General features: G+C 43.9%; 1 protein-coding gene across 1 annotated transcript in view; it reads right to left on the reverse strand.

Moving 5' to 3' along the window:
- RALA (RAS like proto-oncogene A) overlaps positions 1-13136 on the reverse strand; it is an 81197-nt gene extending 68061 nt beyond the window's left edge. The window contains exon 1 of the mRNA XM_021079219.2: positions 12922-13136. The gene's annotated coding sequence lies outside the window, so the exon portion shown is untranslated. The remainder of the gene's footprint in view (positions 1-12921) is intronic.
- Between the last annotated feature and the right edge of the window lie 6685 nt (positions 13137-19821).

Genomic DNA, 19821 nt, shown 5'->3' on the forward strand with positions numbered 1-19821 from the left:
AAGGGTACGAACCATAGTGCGAGTGCCAGTGAGCATCCAGAGAAACTAAAATATTCGAGCTGTCCAGTCAAGGGATCATGATTGATTGATTCCTGGGGGCAGGTGTTGGCTGAGTAAGAGAATGCAGGTGTCAATGATGCCTTGTTCTGCCTTTTCAGGGAGGATAAAGGTGTATTTTGCCAAACGAGTTAAGGAGGGTTGGACTGCTGTGGGAAAGGGGGTGGAGAAAACGCGTGCCATTTTGGACGTGGTGCCCTCAGGCACAGGTGGTGCTGTCCGATGGTAGTTTCTGTGTGGATCTAGAGCTCTGGGTAGGATGTGGTGTGAAGTCAGAAACACCGCAGGCTTGTATTAGCACATCCAAGTCAGCTGCGCAGTCACTTCATCGCGCCCAGATTCACAACCCCTTCCGTCCCTACTTTTTCTTGGGAAAATTGCTGAAATACTCCATTGAAAAAAACCCCCAAAACAAAAACACCACATATGCTTAATGTTCTTTTAAGGGCCATATTTTTTCTAAGGACAGTACAAGAAATTGAGCTGACAAGACTAATCTGTCTTTAATTAACCTGTTAAACTGGCCACAGAGGGCTGATTGAGGATGGTGAGTTGTACAAATACCTGTTGAATGGAGAACTAGGAGGAGGGTGACTTCAAGAAGAGGGAGCAATGGGAACCCAAAGCCAGCCTGAAGTTCACTAGTCAGCCTGCCTCAGCTGCTGCTTGGTTGGTCACAGCTATGCTAACCCAGCTTAAAGCAGTCAGAAATGGGTCGTTTCTGAGCAGAGGCTTTGGAAAGCCAAAAGTAGCAAAAGCCCTACAAATAATAGCTAAGTGGCAAACCAAAAGCTAATTACTAGTTTTTATTCTATATTCCTGTATAGCAGCATTTTTGGAACACAAAAGTGAGAAATTCTCATCTTTAGTTCTGTGATTATTCAAATACACTATTCTTAATTTTCCTAGAATAGAAATACATTTAAGGTGTATTAAACAACCATGTAATGGATGATACACCGAACCAGAAATGAGAACAACAGCCTTGAGTCCCAGAGCTCTTTTCACTGCATGACCCCGGCAAAGCCATTTCACCTCTCCATGCCCTAGTTTCTTTGACTGTAAAAGAGAGAGAATCATAACTTTCTACCCACCTGCCTCACAGAGATATTCTAAGAAATAAAAAATTAATGCTTTAAAAGCTCTTTGAGGTACTCAGATGAGAGGGCATAATTGTAAGTTTATGTAATTAATAATTTGCTCTAATACCCAGTAGAACTCATGAGCATTCCAAAATTTACTGCCTGGGCCACTCAATATGAAGCTTTTTCTGTTTTAAAATACACTTAGATTTCTTCTTGACTTGCTAGTTTTTATTATTTATAAACCAACTTTTTTGTTTGTTTCTTTTTTCTTTTTAGGGCTGCACCCACGGCATATGGAAGTTCCCAAGCTATGGGCCGAATCAGCCTACACCACAGCAACACCAGATCCAAGCAGCGTCTGCGACCTACACCACAGCTCATGGCAACGCCAGATCCTTAACCCACTGAGTGAGGCCAGGGATTGAACCTGCATCCTCATGGTTCCTGGTTGGATTCATTTCCTCTGTGCCACAACCGGAACTCCTAAACCAACATTTTGTTGTATGGATAAAAACTAAAAGAAAAGTTTTACCAACTACGGTTCTTGTGTTTGCCGCTACTTAGAGCTAATATATGCTTTGGGGGAAGTACAAGACACATATGCTTTTGTCAGAATCATAATTTAGAATTAATGACTACTGCTGTCATTTCACTGGAATTTTCTTTTTCTTTTTTATTTATGGCCACACCTGTGGCACATGAGTTCCTCCGGCCAGGGGTTGAATCCGAGCCACAGCTGTGACCTACATCCCAGCTGCAGCAATGCCAAATCCTTTAACCCAATGCTCTGGGCTGGGGCTCATCAAACCCAGGCTTCTGAAGCGACCTGAGCTGCTGCTGCTGGATTCTAAGCCCACTGCACCACAGTGGGAACTCCTGGAATTTTCTGTTAAAGCATTACTCACGTCCCCATAGAATAATAAGAATTTACATGAACTTTCGTGTTTCATCTGAAGCATGAACGTGAGCATTCCTGTAAATCTGTCATTCCCATCACTGGTTAATCAAAAATACAAGATAGGGAAGTTCCCGTGTGGCTCAGTGGTAATGAGCTCAACCAGTATCCATGAGGACGCGGGTTCGATCCCTGGCCTAACTCAGTGGGTTAAGGACACAGCGTTGTGGTGAGCTGAGGGGTAAGTCTCAGACCTGGCTGGATCCCACGTTGCTGTGGCTGTGGTGTAGGCCCGCAGTTACAGCTCTGGTCAACCCCTAGCCAGGGAACTTCCTTATGCTGCAAGTGCAGCCCTAAAAAAAATTACAAAAGAATGTATGGTCTTTTAAGGTTTCATCCTATGTCTATCCCTAAAATAGATGAAATTTTGCCCCTTAAATTAGTATCTTCAGTAATTATCTTTTGAAAGGTATATGCAGATGCAAACATATAAATTTAAATATATTCATGGTAAATAATGTCTTAATTTTCATACATGTGCTTACTGTATACCGATTTATAAAAGTACTGTGTCAAGGTACGATTACTATACATATAGAAATAACAACAAAAGGCTCCTAGATGTACTAGGGATCAGATGAGAAAGTAGTTGGTTATTAGCAATTTATCTCTATTGGTGGAAAAACAACTCAAAGTACACATTTTATTAGAAGTGGAGTTTTATAAGTATTGTCTGAAATACCCATGGCACCCTGACATTTGTATTACTTCCTCTTGTTTTCACAATTTTGTAAGACATGCATTGTTCACAAAAAAAAAAAAAAAAAGGCTCAGAAAAGATTGTCTTCATCTGCAGATGACATGATACTACGTGTAGAAAACCTTAAAGACCCCCCACAAACTGCTAGAACTGGTAAATGAATTCAGCGAGGTGGCAGGATGCAAGATTCACACATAGACATCAGTTGCATTTCTTTTTTTTGCTATTTCAGGGCCCCACCTGTGGCATATGGAGGTTCACAGGTTAGGGGTCGAATCAGAGCTTCTGACCTACACCACAGCCACAGCAACTCGGGATCCGAGCCGAGTCTGCGACCTACACCACAGCTCTGGCAAGCGGAATCCTTAACCCACTGTCCGAGGCCAGGGATCGAACCCACATCCTCACGGATCTCAGTCGGGTTCATTAACCTCTGAGCCCCGGAGAGAACTCCCCAGTTGCATTTCTTTACACTAACAATGAAATATCAGAAAGGGAATGCAAACAAATAATCCCTTTAAAAGCTGCATCAGAAAGATACAATCTACAGATGTAATGTGACCCTATCATTATTCATGACATTTTTCATAGAACTAGAAAAAATAATTCTAAAATTTTTATGGAACCACGAAAGACCCATAAAAGCATTCCTGAGGAACAAAGCAGGAGGAAAAACCCTCCCAGCTTCAAAGACAGTATGACAAAGCTGCAGTAATCAGGGTGATATTGGCACAAAAACAGACACATGGATCAATGGAAGAGAATAGAGAGCCCGGAAATAAACCCAGACACCTATAGGCAATTAATCTTTGACTAAGGAGGCAAGAATATACAAGGAAAAATACTTTTCGGCAGGTCGTGTTGCGAAGTTGGACAGCCACTTGAAAATGAAGTTAGAACACACCCTCACGCCATATACACAAACTCAAAATGGCTCGAAGACTTAAAATATAAGCCAGGACATCATAAAACTCCTAGAAGAGAACATGGGCAAAACATTCTCTGACATATATCATACCAGTGTTTTCTTAGGTCAGTCTCCCAAGGCAATAAAGATAAAAACAAAAATAAGCAAATGGGACCTAATCAAATTTACAAGCTGTTGCACAGCAAAGAGACCATAAACAAAGCGAAAAGACAACCTACAGACTGGGAGAAAATAGTTGCAAATGATGCTACCCATAAAGGCTTAATTTCCAAAACAGTTCATACAATTCCATGACGTAAAAGCAAACACTCCAATGGAAAAATGGACAGAAGCAATGAGGTCCTGCTGTATAGCTAGGGTACTATATCCGGTCTCTTGGGACAGACCGGGATGAAAGAGAAGACAGGGAATGTATGTATGACTCGGTCACAGCAGAAGTTGGCACAACATTGTAAATCAGCTACAATTAAAAAAAAAAAAGAAAACGAAAAATGGGCAGAAGACCTAAAGGGACATTTCTCCAAATAAGAAATACAGCTGGTTGGTTAGGAGGCACACGAAAAGACGCTTGTCATCGCTAGTGTTAGAGAAATACAGATCAGCTCACACCAGTCAGAATGGCTATCACCAAAAAGTCTACAAAAAACAAATGCTGGAGAGGGTGTGGGGAAAGGGAACCCTCCTACACTGTTGGTGAGGATGTAAATTGGTGCAGCCCCCATGCAAAACAACATGGAGGTTCTTCCAAACACTAAAGACAAAAAAAAAAAAAAAAAAAAAAAAAAAAAAAAAAAGAGTTCCCGTCGTGGCGCAGTGGTTAGCGAATCCGACTAGGAATCATGAGGTTGCGGGTTCGGTCCCTGCCCTTGCTCAGTGGGTTAACGATCCGGCATTGCCGTGAGCTGTGGTGTAGGTTGCAGACGCGGCTCGGATCCCCTGTTGCTGTGGCTCTGGCGTAGGCCGGTGGCTACAGCTCCGATTCGACCTCTAGCCTGGGAACCTCCATATGCCGCGGGAGCGGCCCAAGAAATAGCAACAACAAACAAACAAAAAAAGCTAAATCCCAGCTTTCTCTTGAGAACAGATTCTTTAGCAAGTTGCATCCATGTTCCCATTTACACCCTGTTCTTTCATTGAACATGAATCCATGTTTGAATCACTGGACCGCTTACGGATGGTAATTATCCACTCATAATTGTCACAACCTCCTATTTCGTTGGTCATCATCCTGTTTTATGTTTTAGACACAGCGGTCAAGGATAAATGTCTAGCGCTTTAATATAGTTCTTTTTCTTCACATTTGAACCCCTAGGCAATCAACTTCAAGTCCAATGAGCATCTGATCTGGGCTAAAATTTCACAACTTTAGGCATATATGATGGGTTTTTTTTGTTTTGTTTTGTTTTGTTTTTGCCTTTGTCTAAATTTTACTGCGATCCCAGTTCACCCAAGAAAAAGCAGACGACAGGGTGGGGGGGGATTAGCGTGCAGTGTCCACTGCCACCTCTCCCGTGTTCTCATCTCTGCTGTTCTTCCGTCCGGAGAGCATCGCCTCACGCCTCCCCTTCCTCCCTCGACTCCCCTTCGCTCATCTTTCAGTTCACGTCCCCACTCGTCATGACTCCTACCCTTCTTGGACATCATAACTTAGACGTCGCTTCATTCGGGAAGACTCCGCCCAGCTTCCCCGCCGACGGAGGGCGACTTTTTCCACATCTTTGTTTCTTTCTGTAGGACGACGTCTCTCTCCTCCAGCACAGAAGGACCACCTCTTCACGTGGCCCCTGATACTTTCCAATCCTCGCATCTCACAGCTCTCATCCCAACAAAAGGGCCAAATGCTGTTTTTCCTGTTTCCTCACAAACTCTTGGGTAAGGCTGCCGAGTGGTCGGGTGGGGTGAGAGGTCCCCCCTGGAAGCAGCCATCAGCAGGAGTCACAGAGAACAACGGGGTGCCCACTACCCACCCCTCAAGAGTTGAGGGCTCTGATGGCTAAGTTTATGTATTAAGTACACTACGGTGTTTAATTATTTAATTAAACTCAGATCCAGGTGTTGCTGTGAAAGCATTTTACAGGTGTGGTGAACCTCTGCAATCAGAATTGATTTTAACTAAAAGAGGTTTTACTTTTGATAACGTGGGTGGGCGTCATCCAATCAGGTTTTTGTTTTGTTTTGTTTTGTTTTTTTAGGGCCACACTCATGGCCTATGGAGGTTCCCAGGCTAGGGGTGGAATCAGAGCTACAGCTGCCGGCCTACGCCACAGCCACGGCCATGCCAGATCCGAGCTGTGTCTGTGACCTACACCACAGCTCATGGCAACGCCGGAGCCTTAACATACTGAGCAACGTTAGACATTGAACCCACATCCTCATGGATACTAGTCAGGTCCATAACCCACTGAGCTACAATAGCAACTCCCATCTGGGGCTATTTTTTAAAGCTTCCCAGCGGATAACAAGGTACAATCAAGGTTGAAAAACCGCTGTGCTAACCATACAGCTGTGGGAGCCCCACAACCCTGAGCCGCAATGGGAACTTCCATCCCATCAGATGAAGGCCTTCAGAGCAAAAACATGTTTCCTGGCAAACAGGAAATTCTGTCTCCAGTCTATAGTGTTATCTTGTTTTCCCCTTGGCTGCACCCACAGAATGTGGAAGTTCCCAGGCCAGGGATGGAGTCCAAGCCAGAGCTGCGACCTATGCAGCATTGGATCCTTAACCCACAGCACCAGGCCGGGGATCAAACCAGCACCTGCAGGGAGTTCCCATTGTGGCTCAGTGGTTAATGAATCTGCCTAGGAACCATGAGGCTGTGGGTTCAGTCCCTGGCCTTGCTCAGTGGGTTAAGGATCTGGTGTTGCCATGAGCTGTGGTGTAGTCCGGCAGTTACAGCTCCAATTAGATAGACCCCTAGCCTGGGAACCTCCATGTGCCGAGGGAGTGGCCCTAGAAAAGACAAAACAAAACAAAACCTAGCATCTCCACAGAGACAAGCCGGCTCATTAACCCACTGGGCCACAGCAGGAACTCCTGTAGTGTTACCTCCTGCTGAGTTTATAGCCTGCCCGATGGATTTTGGACTTGCCGGCCCCACAGTCATGTGAGCCAGCTCATGAAAATAAATCTTTCTATATGTGATTGGTTCTGTTTCTCTGGAGAACCCTGACTACACAGGGACCGTTCCAGGATATGATAGAATCACTGGGATGGGAGCCAGGCAGCAATCCCAACGGTGTGTCAGTGACAGGAAGATACACGAAGAAAAGGGAAGGAAAAAAGGGAAGAACAGTGGTAATAAAAAGGCAAGAATATTAGAATGTGGCTGCGCACCGACTCATGCAGAGCTATCCTTAAGTTTTCTAACCCTTCCCTAATGCAGGAGTAACATAATCGTATAAATACACGGAAACTACCGTCCCTTTCTAAGTCAGATGAAATTTATCCCTTCATTTTGAATTACTTTCGTCAGTAGACAGTAAGTTTTCTAGAATTCATACCTTACTCTGTTGACTCTCTCTCTCCCACTGTTTCTTTTTGTCTTTTTTACGGCTGTACTTGGGGCACATTGAATTTCCCGGGCTGGGGATTGAATCTGAGCCACAGCTACAGCAACACCCGATCCTTTAACTCACTGTGCCCGCCTGAGGCTAGAACCCTCGCCTCTGCAGCGACCTCAGCCCCTGCAGTTGGGTCTTAACTCACTGTGCCACATCAGGAACTCTGGTTTTCTTACTTAACATTCTTATACCTTATTTTCTAAATAAATGTATTAGCTTCCTATTGTTGCTATGACAAATTACTACAAATTTAGTCGCTTAAAAATAAAAACAGGAGTCCTCTAGTGGCTCAGTGGGTTAAGGGTCTGGTGTCATCACGGATGCTGCTTGGGTCGCTGTGATGATGCCGGTTCCACCTCGGACCCTAGAACATCTGCACGCTTCGGGCGAGGCAAAAAAAACCAAAAAAGAAAAAAAAGTGTTCTTTTACCGTTCTGGTCAGAGGTCTCACATGCTTTGGCAGCCTTCTGTTCCTGCCGGAGGCTCTAGGGGAGCATGTCCTACTCTTTGCCTTTTCCAGCTTCTAGAGGCTGCTGGGTTCAAGGTCTCCTCCATCTTCAAAGTCAGCTGCATCACTCCGGCCTCTGCTTCTGTCGTCATACCTCCTCTCGGAATCCGCCCTTCCCGCCTCCTCCTTCCAGGGACCGGTTTCGTTTCCTGATCGCAAGAGCCTTGAATTCATCACATCTGTCCATTTTTTCCTTTTTCTTTATTTCTATGTGTTGCCACGTGAAGTAACATATTCGCAAGTTGCAGGGATTCAGGACAGGACTTTGGATGGGGGCCTTTTACAGGATACCACAATAAATAACCATCAAACTGATACACATGAGTAAAAATCAAATAATATTGAAAGTCACTTTCTCCTAGGCTAGTATTTTTAGGGTTTTTTTGTTTTTGTGGTTTTTTGTTTGTTTGTTCTTGCCTTTTTAGGGCTGCACCCGTGGCATAGGGAGGTTCCCAGGCTAGGGGTTGAATTGGAGCTACAGCTGCTGGCCTACACCACAGCAATGTCAGATCTGAGCCATGTCTGTGACCTACACCACAGCTCATGGCAATGCTGGTTCCTTAACCCACCGAGCAAGGCCAGGGATCGAACCTGCATCCTCATGGATACTAGTCAGATTCGTTTCTGCTGAACCAGGACGTGAACTTCTATGTTTAGCTGTTGTTTCTATTTCTTCTCATATCTATCTTCCTCTTTCTCAATAATGGGACTTTGCCGTTGCTTTTTCAACTGTAGATGTTAACAGCTTTTGTGTCTATTTCTTCTTGTATTTATCTTCCTCTGGCTCAGTAATGGGACTTTGCTCTTTTCAACTGTAGATGTTACAGCTGTGGACGTGCACGGTGATGGAGAAGGATTTGGCTCTGTCAGAAGCACCCTTCACCTTTCTCAGTCCTCCCAGCTGGGTAATGTCGTTTTTGATGAATGAATAATAAAGGTTGACATCATTGTGATGATACAAATATTCTTTCCTTTAAATCCAAATAGAGCCGTCTGGCTACATTTTGTTTCCTAGACACTTGTCTTTGGGTACTTGCTCGGTTGTTTCCTGTACATGATTTGCTATCCAGATGTTCTTAATGCTTCAAAGTCTTTCATCATATTATCCATCAGGTTTCCTTCCTCCTGGGCCTTTTTCCTCCTGATCTGTGGCCTGGCTCTTCTCTGGGTCTACGGCAGACTTTCTTCTTGTCCTTTCTTTTCACTGCTTTCGTAGATTAAGTTGTGTTAAAAAAAAATGGTGGAGAGTGAGTAGAAAGTTGTATTTCTGACATGTTGGACTATTTTCCATGTTCTACAGTGGAAAGAAAAATGTTAAAATTACTTAGTCGTTAGGATCAGAAGTCAGGCTTGACTTGGGTGTAATGTGAATCCTGACAACCAGATGACACTCAGAATGAGTACGGGTCGTTTCTTTTCCAGCTTTATTGAGGTGTAATTGACACGTAACTTTGTCTCAGTCTAAAGTGGACACAGTGACTTGGTAAAGTCTCTGCAGGTTGGAAGAGGGCGGTTGCCGTGGACACACCCGTCACCTCACGTGTATTCTTCTCTGTGTGATGACAAGGTCATCAGTATTGTTGACAAGGTCACCGCGGCGTCCAGCACATCCCCGGAACTTACCATCTTGTAAATGGAGTTTAGACCTTTGACTGCCTTTGCCCACCCCACCCCCCAGTCCCCACCAGTAACCACCCATCTGCCCTTTTTCTCTGAGCTTGGTTCTTTTAGATGTCGCATATGTGAGATCGTAGAGCGTTTGTCTTCCTCTGGCTATTTCACTTCGAGTAATGGCCTCAGGGTTCATCCACGGGATGACAAATGGCAGGCAGGATTTTCTTCTTTTTCAGCGGCTCAGTCATTCTCCGTTTTGTGTGTGGGCATCACGTTTTCTTTGCCCATTCATCCTTAGATAGAGGTTTAGGTTGCTTCCATGTCTTGGCTACTTTAGATAATGTGGCAGCAAACGTGGGACCCAGACGGCTCTCAAGACAGTGCTGTCCTTTCCTCAAGGTGTATGTACCCCAAGTGGAATTGCTGGACCCTATACGGTGGTTCCATTTTTTTCTTCAGTTACCAGTCCCCAATATTTTATCTGATGAATGAAAGAATTGTTGAGAGCATTTGTGTACATGCCCATCTGATATTTTTCTGAAGAGCAGGTAGATCCCTTATCAGTAACACCGACAATGAATTCGTGCACAACCAGTAAAATCCTGTAATATGGAGTGAAACTCCAGAAAATGTAAACTTTTAATTAGACTTTAATTCCATCTAATATGTATGTTAAATAACACGAGCCTCTTTCCTGGCTCTCCACTGAGAAGGAATCACAGTCAGTCCTTCTGTAAATATTTCTCGGGTACTTATTATGTTAAGACAGCAAGTCTCCCAAGAGTTCTGATTTTTGCCGCGTTCTCTTCTCTTCTCTATCTCCTTCTTTTTCTCCATTCTAGAATCACCCATTAAACGTCCTCTCCGGCCTGTTCCATCTATCTTTCACTCCCTGTCTCTCCGTCTCTCCCTCGTCTCCTCCCCTCTCAGCTGTCACTCGCTCAACCCCGGTGCCCTCTGTGCGTTCACAAGGCCTTGGCCATATGCAGCTTCCCAGCGCTGAGCTGAATGGTTTATAGGCATTCAAGAAATTACTGGCTATTGAAAGATTTTAGAACTGTAGGCAAATGGTATTTCACTTACGCCGTCGCATCTAAGTCAGTTGTTTGTTTTTTTAGGGCCTGCACCCAGAGTATACGGAAGTTCCCAGGCTCGGGTTGAATCGGAGCTACAGCTACCGGCCTGCACCACAGCTACAGCAATGTGGGGTCCAAGCCGTGTCTGTGACCTACACCACAGCTCATGGCAATGCCGGATTCCCGACCCGAGTGACGCCAGGGATCGAACCTGCATCCTCTCAGATACTAGTCGGAGTCGTTTCTGCTGTGCCCCTAAGTCAGTGCCTAAGAACTGCCCATCTCTATGCCCTTGTAACAGCAGGCGTCTTTGTCGACATCAGGATTATCCCGTAGTTTCATCAGTTAATCGTCTAACAGAGGAAGAACCCAAGGAGGATTCATAAATCCTGTGATCTTTGGACTTGGCCAGAAGGTCATTAAGGATTTTGGTGGAAATGGAATCGGTGCAGAGGAAAAAGGCCAAAACCAAACAGACGCATTCGTTTTCTAGTGCTGCTGCAAGTTGTCATAAACTTAATGGCTTAAAACAACGTGAACGTTTTATCTTACGGTTCTGCAGATCAGAAGCTCTACCCAGATTTCACTGGGCTGAGAGCAGATTGTCAGCCAGGTGCATTCTAGAGGCTGCCTGGTTTCCGTGGCTCGTGGCCCCTTTCTTTGCCTTCAAAGGCAGCAACCTCATCTCTCTGCTTCTCTTCTACTTTTAGGATTCTTGGCCATTGCACTGAGCCCATTGGAATAATCAAGGCTCACTTCCCTAAAATCAGCTCATTAGCTGATTAATTCCAACTGTGACCTTCACGTCCCTTTGGTATGTAACGTGACATATTCAGAGGTTCCAGGGACTAGGACACAGACATTCTAGGGGAGATGGGTATTATTCTTTTTATGTATCTATATCTTTATTGTATGTATTGTGTTTTAATTGATGTATATAGTTGACTCACAGAGAGGGGCATGATTCTCTCTGCTACAACGAACAAACAATAAGAGAGGATCCAGGCAGAGTCCTGAAAAAGGGACAAATTACGGCATCATCTGGAGTAGTGATAACAAAGAAGCACGGAAAGTAAGGGAGCCCATTGGTGCTGGGAATACTAGTATTTTCATAGGCTGGAAAGAACTTGGGTGTGTCAGGAAATAAAACACCAAAGCAAATTTATACTAGCAAAAAAGTATTAAAATTTCAGAAAAGAATAAGAAGTGTACCAGTTATCTCTCGAAGGACTCAAACGAAATGACAGCAGGCAAATTTGTGCAAATCACTCTTGAAACAAGAAAGTATATTTCTCTTAGGTTCGATAACAATTTCAAAAGGATAATACCCCACACCTGCACGATTTGGTGAATTTTGGACTGTGAACTGATAAACACATATATAGGACTTCTCACAACTGCTACATAATGCTCTCTTGGAGTTTGGTTTTTTCCAAGTGCTATTTTGGTATCATGCCTGAGGTCTTTTAATTTGCCTCTAAACCTAGATGGAAAAATCCTGGTCACATCCTCATGTGTGCACAAACACAGCAACTGGGGTTTTCTCTCTATCCCACCATTCACCCCCTCCTACCTCCATGCTCAGAAAAAAATCACAAGGGTGGAATAGATTTATGCAGCACAGAATCAAAGTTCTACTTTTTCCTGCCTTTCTCACTCTGAGCCACAAACTGATCGTCGTCAAAGAGGGCAAGGTTAAAAGTCTCCTTTCCTTTTGAATTTGCCTGAGGTTTCCTAATGTTAAAAACTGCAGGTGGAATCGAATACACTAGCATTCTTTTTTTTTTTTTTATCTTTACTCACTAGTATTCTTCTAGTTGCCAAAATTTTATTAAGTGAAATGCGAAGTCTAAATATTAAACGTATATTTCTGAAATGGCTTTTTTAAAATTTTTTTTTTTTTTTTTTGGCTATGCCCACACCATGTGCAAGTTCCTGGGCTAGAGATCAAACCTGCTCCACAGGAATGGCCCAAGCCACTGATCCCCAACCCGCTGAGACATCGGGAAACTCCTAAAACGGCTAAACACAATCTATAGCTCTCTTTATTCTGCTTTTGACTCAATGGGCTTGCATTTTCTCTTTTCGGAGTGCAAAAAAGTGAAGCTAGATGTCCCAAAGGGAAAAAAAAAAAATGGAAGCAGTGAATTAATACAATCATGGGATTTTAAAGTTGTAGGAAAATAAATAAATAAATAAATAAAGTTGTAGGAGACTTTTGAGGCAGCGTCTAAACCAGAGAATTGCTCAGCTGTTTTACTATGATCCTTGGACAGACGACGAAGGGAAAAACATCCCGAGGCCCACCTGTTTCCATTTTCGAATGAAAAGAGATCAGTGATGGTGAACCGATGGTAGAAAATGAAGTAGAATCAGAATTCTAGTAATCCTCAAACCAGCAATAAGCAAAAGGGGTAATCTGCAGAATGTGACTCACCTGTTAGAACTGAAGAAAGGGCTTGCTTTCTGGGGACCCAGGAGAGCCAACGGTCTAGTTCAGGCCAAGTCCAAGGGCCTGAGGCCAGAAGAGCCGATGATTAAGTTCAGGTAGAAAGTCAGCAGGGTAGAGACTGAAGAAGAGTCAACATCGGTTTGACTCTGAAGGCAGGAAAAAAGCTGATGTCCCAGCTCAAAGGCAGGAGCAGTTCCCTCTTACTTGCGGGAGGGTCGGCTTTTTTATTTTATTCAGGTCTTCAGCTGATTGGCTGAATCCCACCCGCGTTAGGGAGGGATATCCGCTTTACTCAATCTGCTGATGGAAAGGTCAGCCTTCTCCAAAAACCCGTACCAGGTGCTTTCACCTGGTCTGGTTTCCCACCAAAGCAAGAATCTCTCAACACCACGGTTGCTGGATGGCTATGTTATATTGGCCTGAAGAGTGTCTCAGTGGAGTTTCAGTTTGTCCTACTTCTAACTTGTGGAACTACCCAGAATAAGTCTATACTCTATTCCACATAATAGCCTTTCAAATAGACTAAAGTGCCTATTATATTCTGCCAAGCATTGTTTTGTTTCGTTTTCCAAGTTAAATATCCCCTGCTTATTTGTCTGATCGTCACAGTACGTGCTTTCTTTGAGGCACTCTGGTTTTGTCAGTTTTCATAAAATGTGATACCTTTAACCAAACCCATTATTCTAAATGTGCTCCAACTCCTTTATGCTGAAAAAACAAACTTCAAGTCTCCATTTACGTCCTTCCCAGAAAGGAACGTTTTGTTGAGCCACTCAAACCCTCATTTGTGACCATAGTTGATAACGAAACCAGCCATAATATAAGTGGTCAAAGTGCCTTACACAAATGATTGAAATGTGTGTGTATCTCTACTGCTGGAAATACATGTATCTCACATTTCCTGTAATGGATCATTTTCCATGAGACTCAAAGTCAGTGGGGGGCACACTAAATATCTAAAAACCCTAATTTTCTTTTCTTTCGCTTTTTAGGGCCACAGCTGCAGCATATGGAGGTTCCCAGGCTAGGCGGTGAATCAGAGCTACAGCTGCCAGCCTATGCCACAGCCACAGAAATTCTAGATTCGAGCTGCATCTGCGACCTACACCACAGCTTACGGCAATGCCGGATCCTTAACCCACGGAGCGAGGCCAGGGATCAAACCTGCAACCTCATAATTCCCAGTTGGCTTCATTTCCGCTTTGCCACAAATGGGAACTCCTAAAAATCCTGATTTTCTTAAGCCTCTACCCATCCCTCTTGTGACCCAGGTGAAGTGACTCATCCCAGCCCATGAGTAAATCCTGATTGGTCCAAGCCAGTTAGGATGTTTCCAAGGAGATTGGTTTACTGGCAGGCTTGTGATCCAGATCTGGCCAATTCGACACATAGGAAAGTCTGCTGGGAGTATTTCTTGGAAAGAGTTCCTCGTTCATAAACAGGAGATGCCAAGAAATGGCCTCCTTCCTGCCTCTGGATGTTATAAGTGGATATACTGCCAGGAACTGCTGTAGCCATTTGGCTATCAGCTGAAAATGTCAGAGGAAAAAGATATCGAAAGAACCCGAGTCCTCGACACCACCCAGCCCTCCTCCGTCCTTTCCGTCCTTCCTCTGTACCTGCTGTCACACCGGAGTGCGAGCTCCCTTACTGATCAAGTCACGCTGAACCAGGGCTTTCTGCCACTCGTGGCCCAAATCATCTTCATCGCCACATTCGTCCCCTGAGCATTTCAGAAACGGAGTTAACCTTCCAAAAAATGAGCTAATCTTCCCCAAACGGAGTTAACCTTCAAATCTCAGCTGGCGGGGAATCCAATATCCTCCCAATATCTCTCTGAATTTCCTCGGCTGACATTCTCCAAGTCCAGCCTCTTGATTCTGTTGAACTCTTGCTGTCTCATCTCATCTCCTTTGGCGAAGTGTCTCCTTATACACCGCGTCGGTCCAGCCACGGAACGTGGCTTCTTTTCCTCCATACAAAAAAAGATCCGCTCATGGCAGACCCACAAAGTGTGTCCGTGCGCGTGTGTGCGCGCGTGTGCTCGCGTGCGCGCCAAACCTTATTGAAGGTTTAGGGCAAGGGAATAGCGTTTACATTACTCCATTAAAACAGTTTAAAGTGGATTATTAGATATCCTTGTTTTTAAACATCCTCAGCAATTCTATCTCTTGGAAATTTTCACGGTCACCTTTCAGAGTCACTGGTCTCTGTTTTCATTCGCCGGACTCATCTTTTCAGGGAGAAGGACTTCTTTGCAATTCTCAGACCCTGTTTTCAAATCAATTTAGTTTTGCCCATGCTTAGGGACTCCAGTTTATTTTTGCATATCAAAACCCAGTGTGTGCACTGCTAAATTAAGAGCCATCTACTTAACTTTGCGTCTTACTTTGGAGAAGCAGAGAAAAATTGGCGGATACTTACAACTTTCAGTCTCTCCTTTCTTCCTCGTCTACCAGTCTCTGCAAAAGGAAGGAAGCAACACAGTGAGTTATTTTTCCACTGATAGAATTCTGCCACTCCGCCTTAGAAGAAGGAAGCAGCTGTAGTCCCTCTGAGTTTTAAATAACATTTTCTTTCCTGTGATACACATGCGTGCTAATATAATGAGTAATTTTGCTAGAATATTTGCAAAGTGAATCCTCTTGGAAACTGGATTTTTTGGTGTGTGTTGGCAAAGAGCTCTGCAGCATCCCTATTTCACCAGTTTCTACTTCTATTAAAACGGGAATAAAATCAAATTCTACTTTTACAACATCTCAGAAATGTACTGTCTAATGAGCTCTGCAAGTCTCTTAGGTAGCAAGGAAGCCAAGTCATGTGACTGTTCTTGCTTCAGTGGTCCACCGGCTGGAGTGCCTTGGGTTGGAGTGTGGTGTCTTTCTGGCATCAGCAGATGGAGGAATTTTCAGGGAGAGACTCTCAAGGCTTAGCCAGCCCTGAATTTAATCCTGCACCTCCAACTGGATATTCCTTTAGGTCTCGTCTTTTCTCACTGGTTGTTTCCTTGAGTCGCTCTAGTCTGCTCCTAAAAGGATGGCAAACATGATCCGAGGACAGTGACGATGCCACAGAAATTCCTGTTAATTACCCCTCGGTGGTTCAGTTTTCAAAAGACACCTGCTCTTAACCAATTAATTCTCCCCTCCTTCATTCCTTCATTTAATACCTGTTGTGGGTCTTCTGTGTGCAGCGAGTTGCTGGGTACTTTTCATCATGACTCCCCTGGAAGTTAGAATATGCATGAAAATACTTCAGATTTCTCATTTCATATCAGTATCAAATCTGTATAATGACCCACCTAAGTGTTGGCTTATTTTCAATGGGATTCAGTGCCACAAAGACCAGCCAAGTTAAGGTAGCCAGATTGTTCCTGATAGTTCATTGCTGCACTTACTGTCAGTTATCCTGGAGAATTCAAAAGCAATACTTTTATAAGCAGAAGACTTGTTTACTGGTGTTCTTGGCCCATAAACCTGTCACAGTTTTTTTTTTTTTTCCCTTTCTTCAGCCCCACCTGAGGCTTATGGAATTTCCTGGGCCAGGGGTCCAGTCTGAGCCATGGCAACGCTGAGTCACAGCAGGAATACCTACAATTCTGGTTTTATTGTTTGTTTGTTTTTTAATATTAAAGGTGATGACAGAACTTTGACTTAAGTAAGTTAGACAATGAGAATTATTGTGTAGCTGATCTCAATCTGCTTACTGTATCTACCAACTTAGTCAGCTGTAATGTCAGAAATTAAACATGCTTCTGGAATTTAGTAATATCATGCTGGTTCCAAAAACTGACTTAGATAACTTTTTAGAACTATGCTTACCCAAAAAGTCATTTCATTTTGCCCTTGATTGTATTTTATTTGAATAGTGTTGGCTTACACAAAATAATACTCAAGCCTCTCAGAATGTATTCAAACCACAAAAAGCTACACTTACGTATTCACATATATAGCACTTTTTAAGATGACGATGCGACTAACTTGTTGAATTGGTTTCCTGAGGCTACAGCAACGTACATCGTTCTGGAGGCTGTACGGTGCTGGGAAGGATTGGCTGTTCTGAGGATTTGTGAGAAAGAATTGTTCCAGCCTCTGATCGAGCTCCTGGCAGTTTGCTGCCAGTCTTTGGCATCCCTCTGTAGATTCATCACCTCAATGCACGCCTTTGCCTTCGTGCGGTGCTCTCCCCGGTGTGTGTCTGTCCCCACGTTCCGACTTTTAATAAGGATACCAGGAGTGCTGGATTAGGCTCCTAACATTCTCCAGTTATGACCTCACTTTTTTTTTTTTTTTTTTTTTTTTTTTTTGCCTTTTTGCCTTTTTGCCTTTTTGCCTTTTCTAGGGCCGCTCCTGCGGCATATGGAGGTTCCCAGGCTAGTGGTCTAATCAGAGCTGTAGCCACCAGCCTACACCACAGCCACAGCAACACGGGATCTGAGCCTTGACTGTGACCTACACCCCAGCTCATGACAACACCAGATCCTTAACCCACTGAGTGGGGCCTGGGATCGAACCTGTGTCCTCATGGTTCCTCGTCGGATTTGTTAACCACTGTGCCATGACAGGAACTCCAGACCTCACCTTTAAAAATAATGAAAAAATGTTTTCCTTATTGAAATATAGTTGATTTACAATGCTGTGTTAATTTCTGATGTACAGCAAAGGGATTCTGTGTGTGTGTGTGTGTGTATATATATATATATAGAGAGAGAGAGAGCCAGCTGTGTACATATATGTATATAGTATATAGTAAAAAATACGCATACGCACTTTTTTACATTCTTTCCCGTCATAGTTTGTTACAGGGTACTGAATATAGTTCCCTGTGCTGAACAGTAGTTTATCTATTTTATACATAGTATAAATAAAAATACATATAGTATATATATATATTTTTTAAATGAGAGTCGCAATGTTTATTTCAGGCTCTCTCTCTCTCTCTTTTTTTTTTTTTTTGTATTTTTTTTCCCTTTTTGCCACACAGGCAGTATGTGGGAATTCCTGGGCCAGGGATTGAACCTACGCTGCAGAGCAGCCACCAGAGCCACAGCAGTGAGAACGCAGGAGCCTCAACCCGCTAGGCCATCAGAGAACTCCCTATATTTTTATTTATAGTCGCTTGTATCCGTTCATCCCAAACTCCTAATTTATCCCTCCCCCCACCTTCCCCTTTGGTAACCATGACTTTGTTTTCTATGGCTGTGACTCTGCTTTTGTTTTACAAATAAGTTCATTTGCATCATATTTTTTTTATTATTTTTATTTTATTTTTTGTCTTTTTAGGGCTGTACCCGTGGCATATGGAAGTTCCCAGGCTAGAGGCTGAATCGGAGCTATAGCTGCCAGTCAATGACACAGCCGCAGCAACGCCAGATCTGAGCCGTGTCTGTGACCTACACCACAGCCACAGCAATGCTGGATCCTTAACCCACTGAGCAAGGCCAGGGATCCAACCTACGTCCTCAAGGATACTAGTCGGGTTTGTCACCACTGAGCCACTAAGGGAACTCCCTGTATCTTATTTCAGATTCTGCATAGAATGGAATGGTATTCGTTTTTCTTTTTCTGACAGACTTTACTTAGTAGGTCATCTCTGGGTCCATGTTCTGTAAATGGCATGACTTCATTCTTTTTTATAGCCGAGTAGTAGTCCTTGAGATGCACACAGTTAAACCCATAACACTGTGGAGTTCCCCTTATGGCTCAGTGAAAAGGAATCTGACTGTAGCCATGAGGACGCAGGTTCGATCCCTGGCCTTGCTCAGTGGGTTAAGGATCTGGTGTTGCTGTGGCTGCGGTGTAGGCTGGTGGGTACAGCTCCGATTTGACCCCTAGCCGGGGCACCTCCATATGCCCTGGATGTGGCCCTTAAAACAAAACAAAACCCTATAACACTTGTAATTAAAAAATTTTAAGTTTTATAAAGTTATTCTTCCATTCCTCCAACAAATATTTATAGTCTATATGCCGAAAACTATGCTAAGTACTGGGAATTTGATTCTAAATAAGATGCCATCCTTATTCTCAGGAAAGTTCAGTTCATGGACCTATGCCTCTTCATCTATAGCTTTTTCACTTTCAACGAAATGAAATGATATAAATAATTAAAGATTATTACTTACTGGGATAAAGACAATAATGACGACCAATATTTGCTGAACACTGCGAAACATCATTGTGCAAATTATCTCAGTTAATCCTTAAAACAACACATCGTGGCAGGAGCTGTTATTTACAAATGAGGACGCTCGGGCTTTCAGAATACGGCAGAGTGAGGGTATAAACCTAGATGGCCTGGCCCCTGAGCCGGACCCTCCTCTACAAGCCTCACAGTCTGTGTCTCCTGATGGTGGAAGAATGGAAAGAACGCCTGTCTTCTATTTCTTTTTCTTTTTCGTCTTTTTGCCATTTCTGGGGCCGCTCCCGCGGCATATGGAGGTTCTCGGGCTAGGGGTCTAATCGGAGCTGTAGCCGCCAGCCTCCACCAGAGCCACAGCAATGCCAGATCCGAGCCGGGTCTGTGACCCACCCCACCGCTCATGGCAACGCGGGATCCTTAACCCACGGAGCAAGGCCAGGGATCGAACCCGCAACCTCATGGTTCCTAGTCGGATTCGTTAACCGCTGCGCCACGACGGGAACTCCTGTCTTCTATTTCTAATGTAAGTTGGATGATTCCGTGAGTCATTACGGAAGGGGATCCAGCCTAAATGTTTCAAAATGTTCCTGAAGACGTTAATAGGATCTTTTCTACTGTGAAGAAGCCATAGTTCAAAGGTGACTGCGTATTAGGGACAAGCCTTGCCTTTGCAGGCTGTTAAGCAATGGCAAATACCGCGAGGGAGCGAGCACGGGTCACAACCTAACCCAGGTTGTGACGTCGGGA

This window comes from Sus scrofa, chromosome 18 (genome assembly GCF_054392235.1).
Source record: "Sus scrofa isolate SSC_HxYL_T2T_F1_AM1 chromosome 18, Sscrofa_HxYL_maternal_Yorkshire_Landrace_v2.0, whole genome shotgun sequence".
NCBI classification, from domain to species: domain Eukaryota; kingdom Metazoa; phylum Chordata; class Mammalia; order Artiodactyla; family Suidae; genus Sus; species Sus scrofa.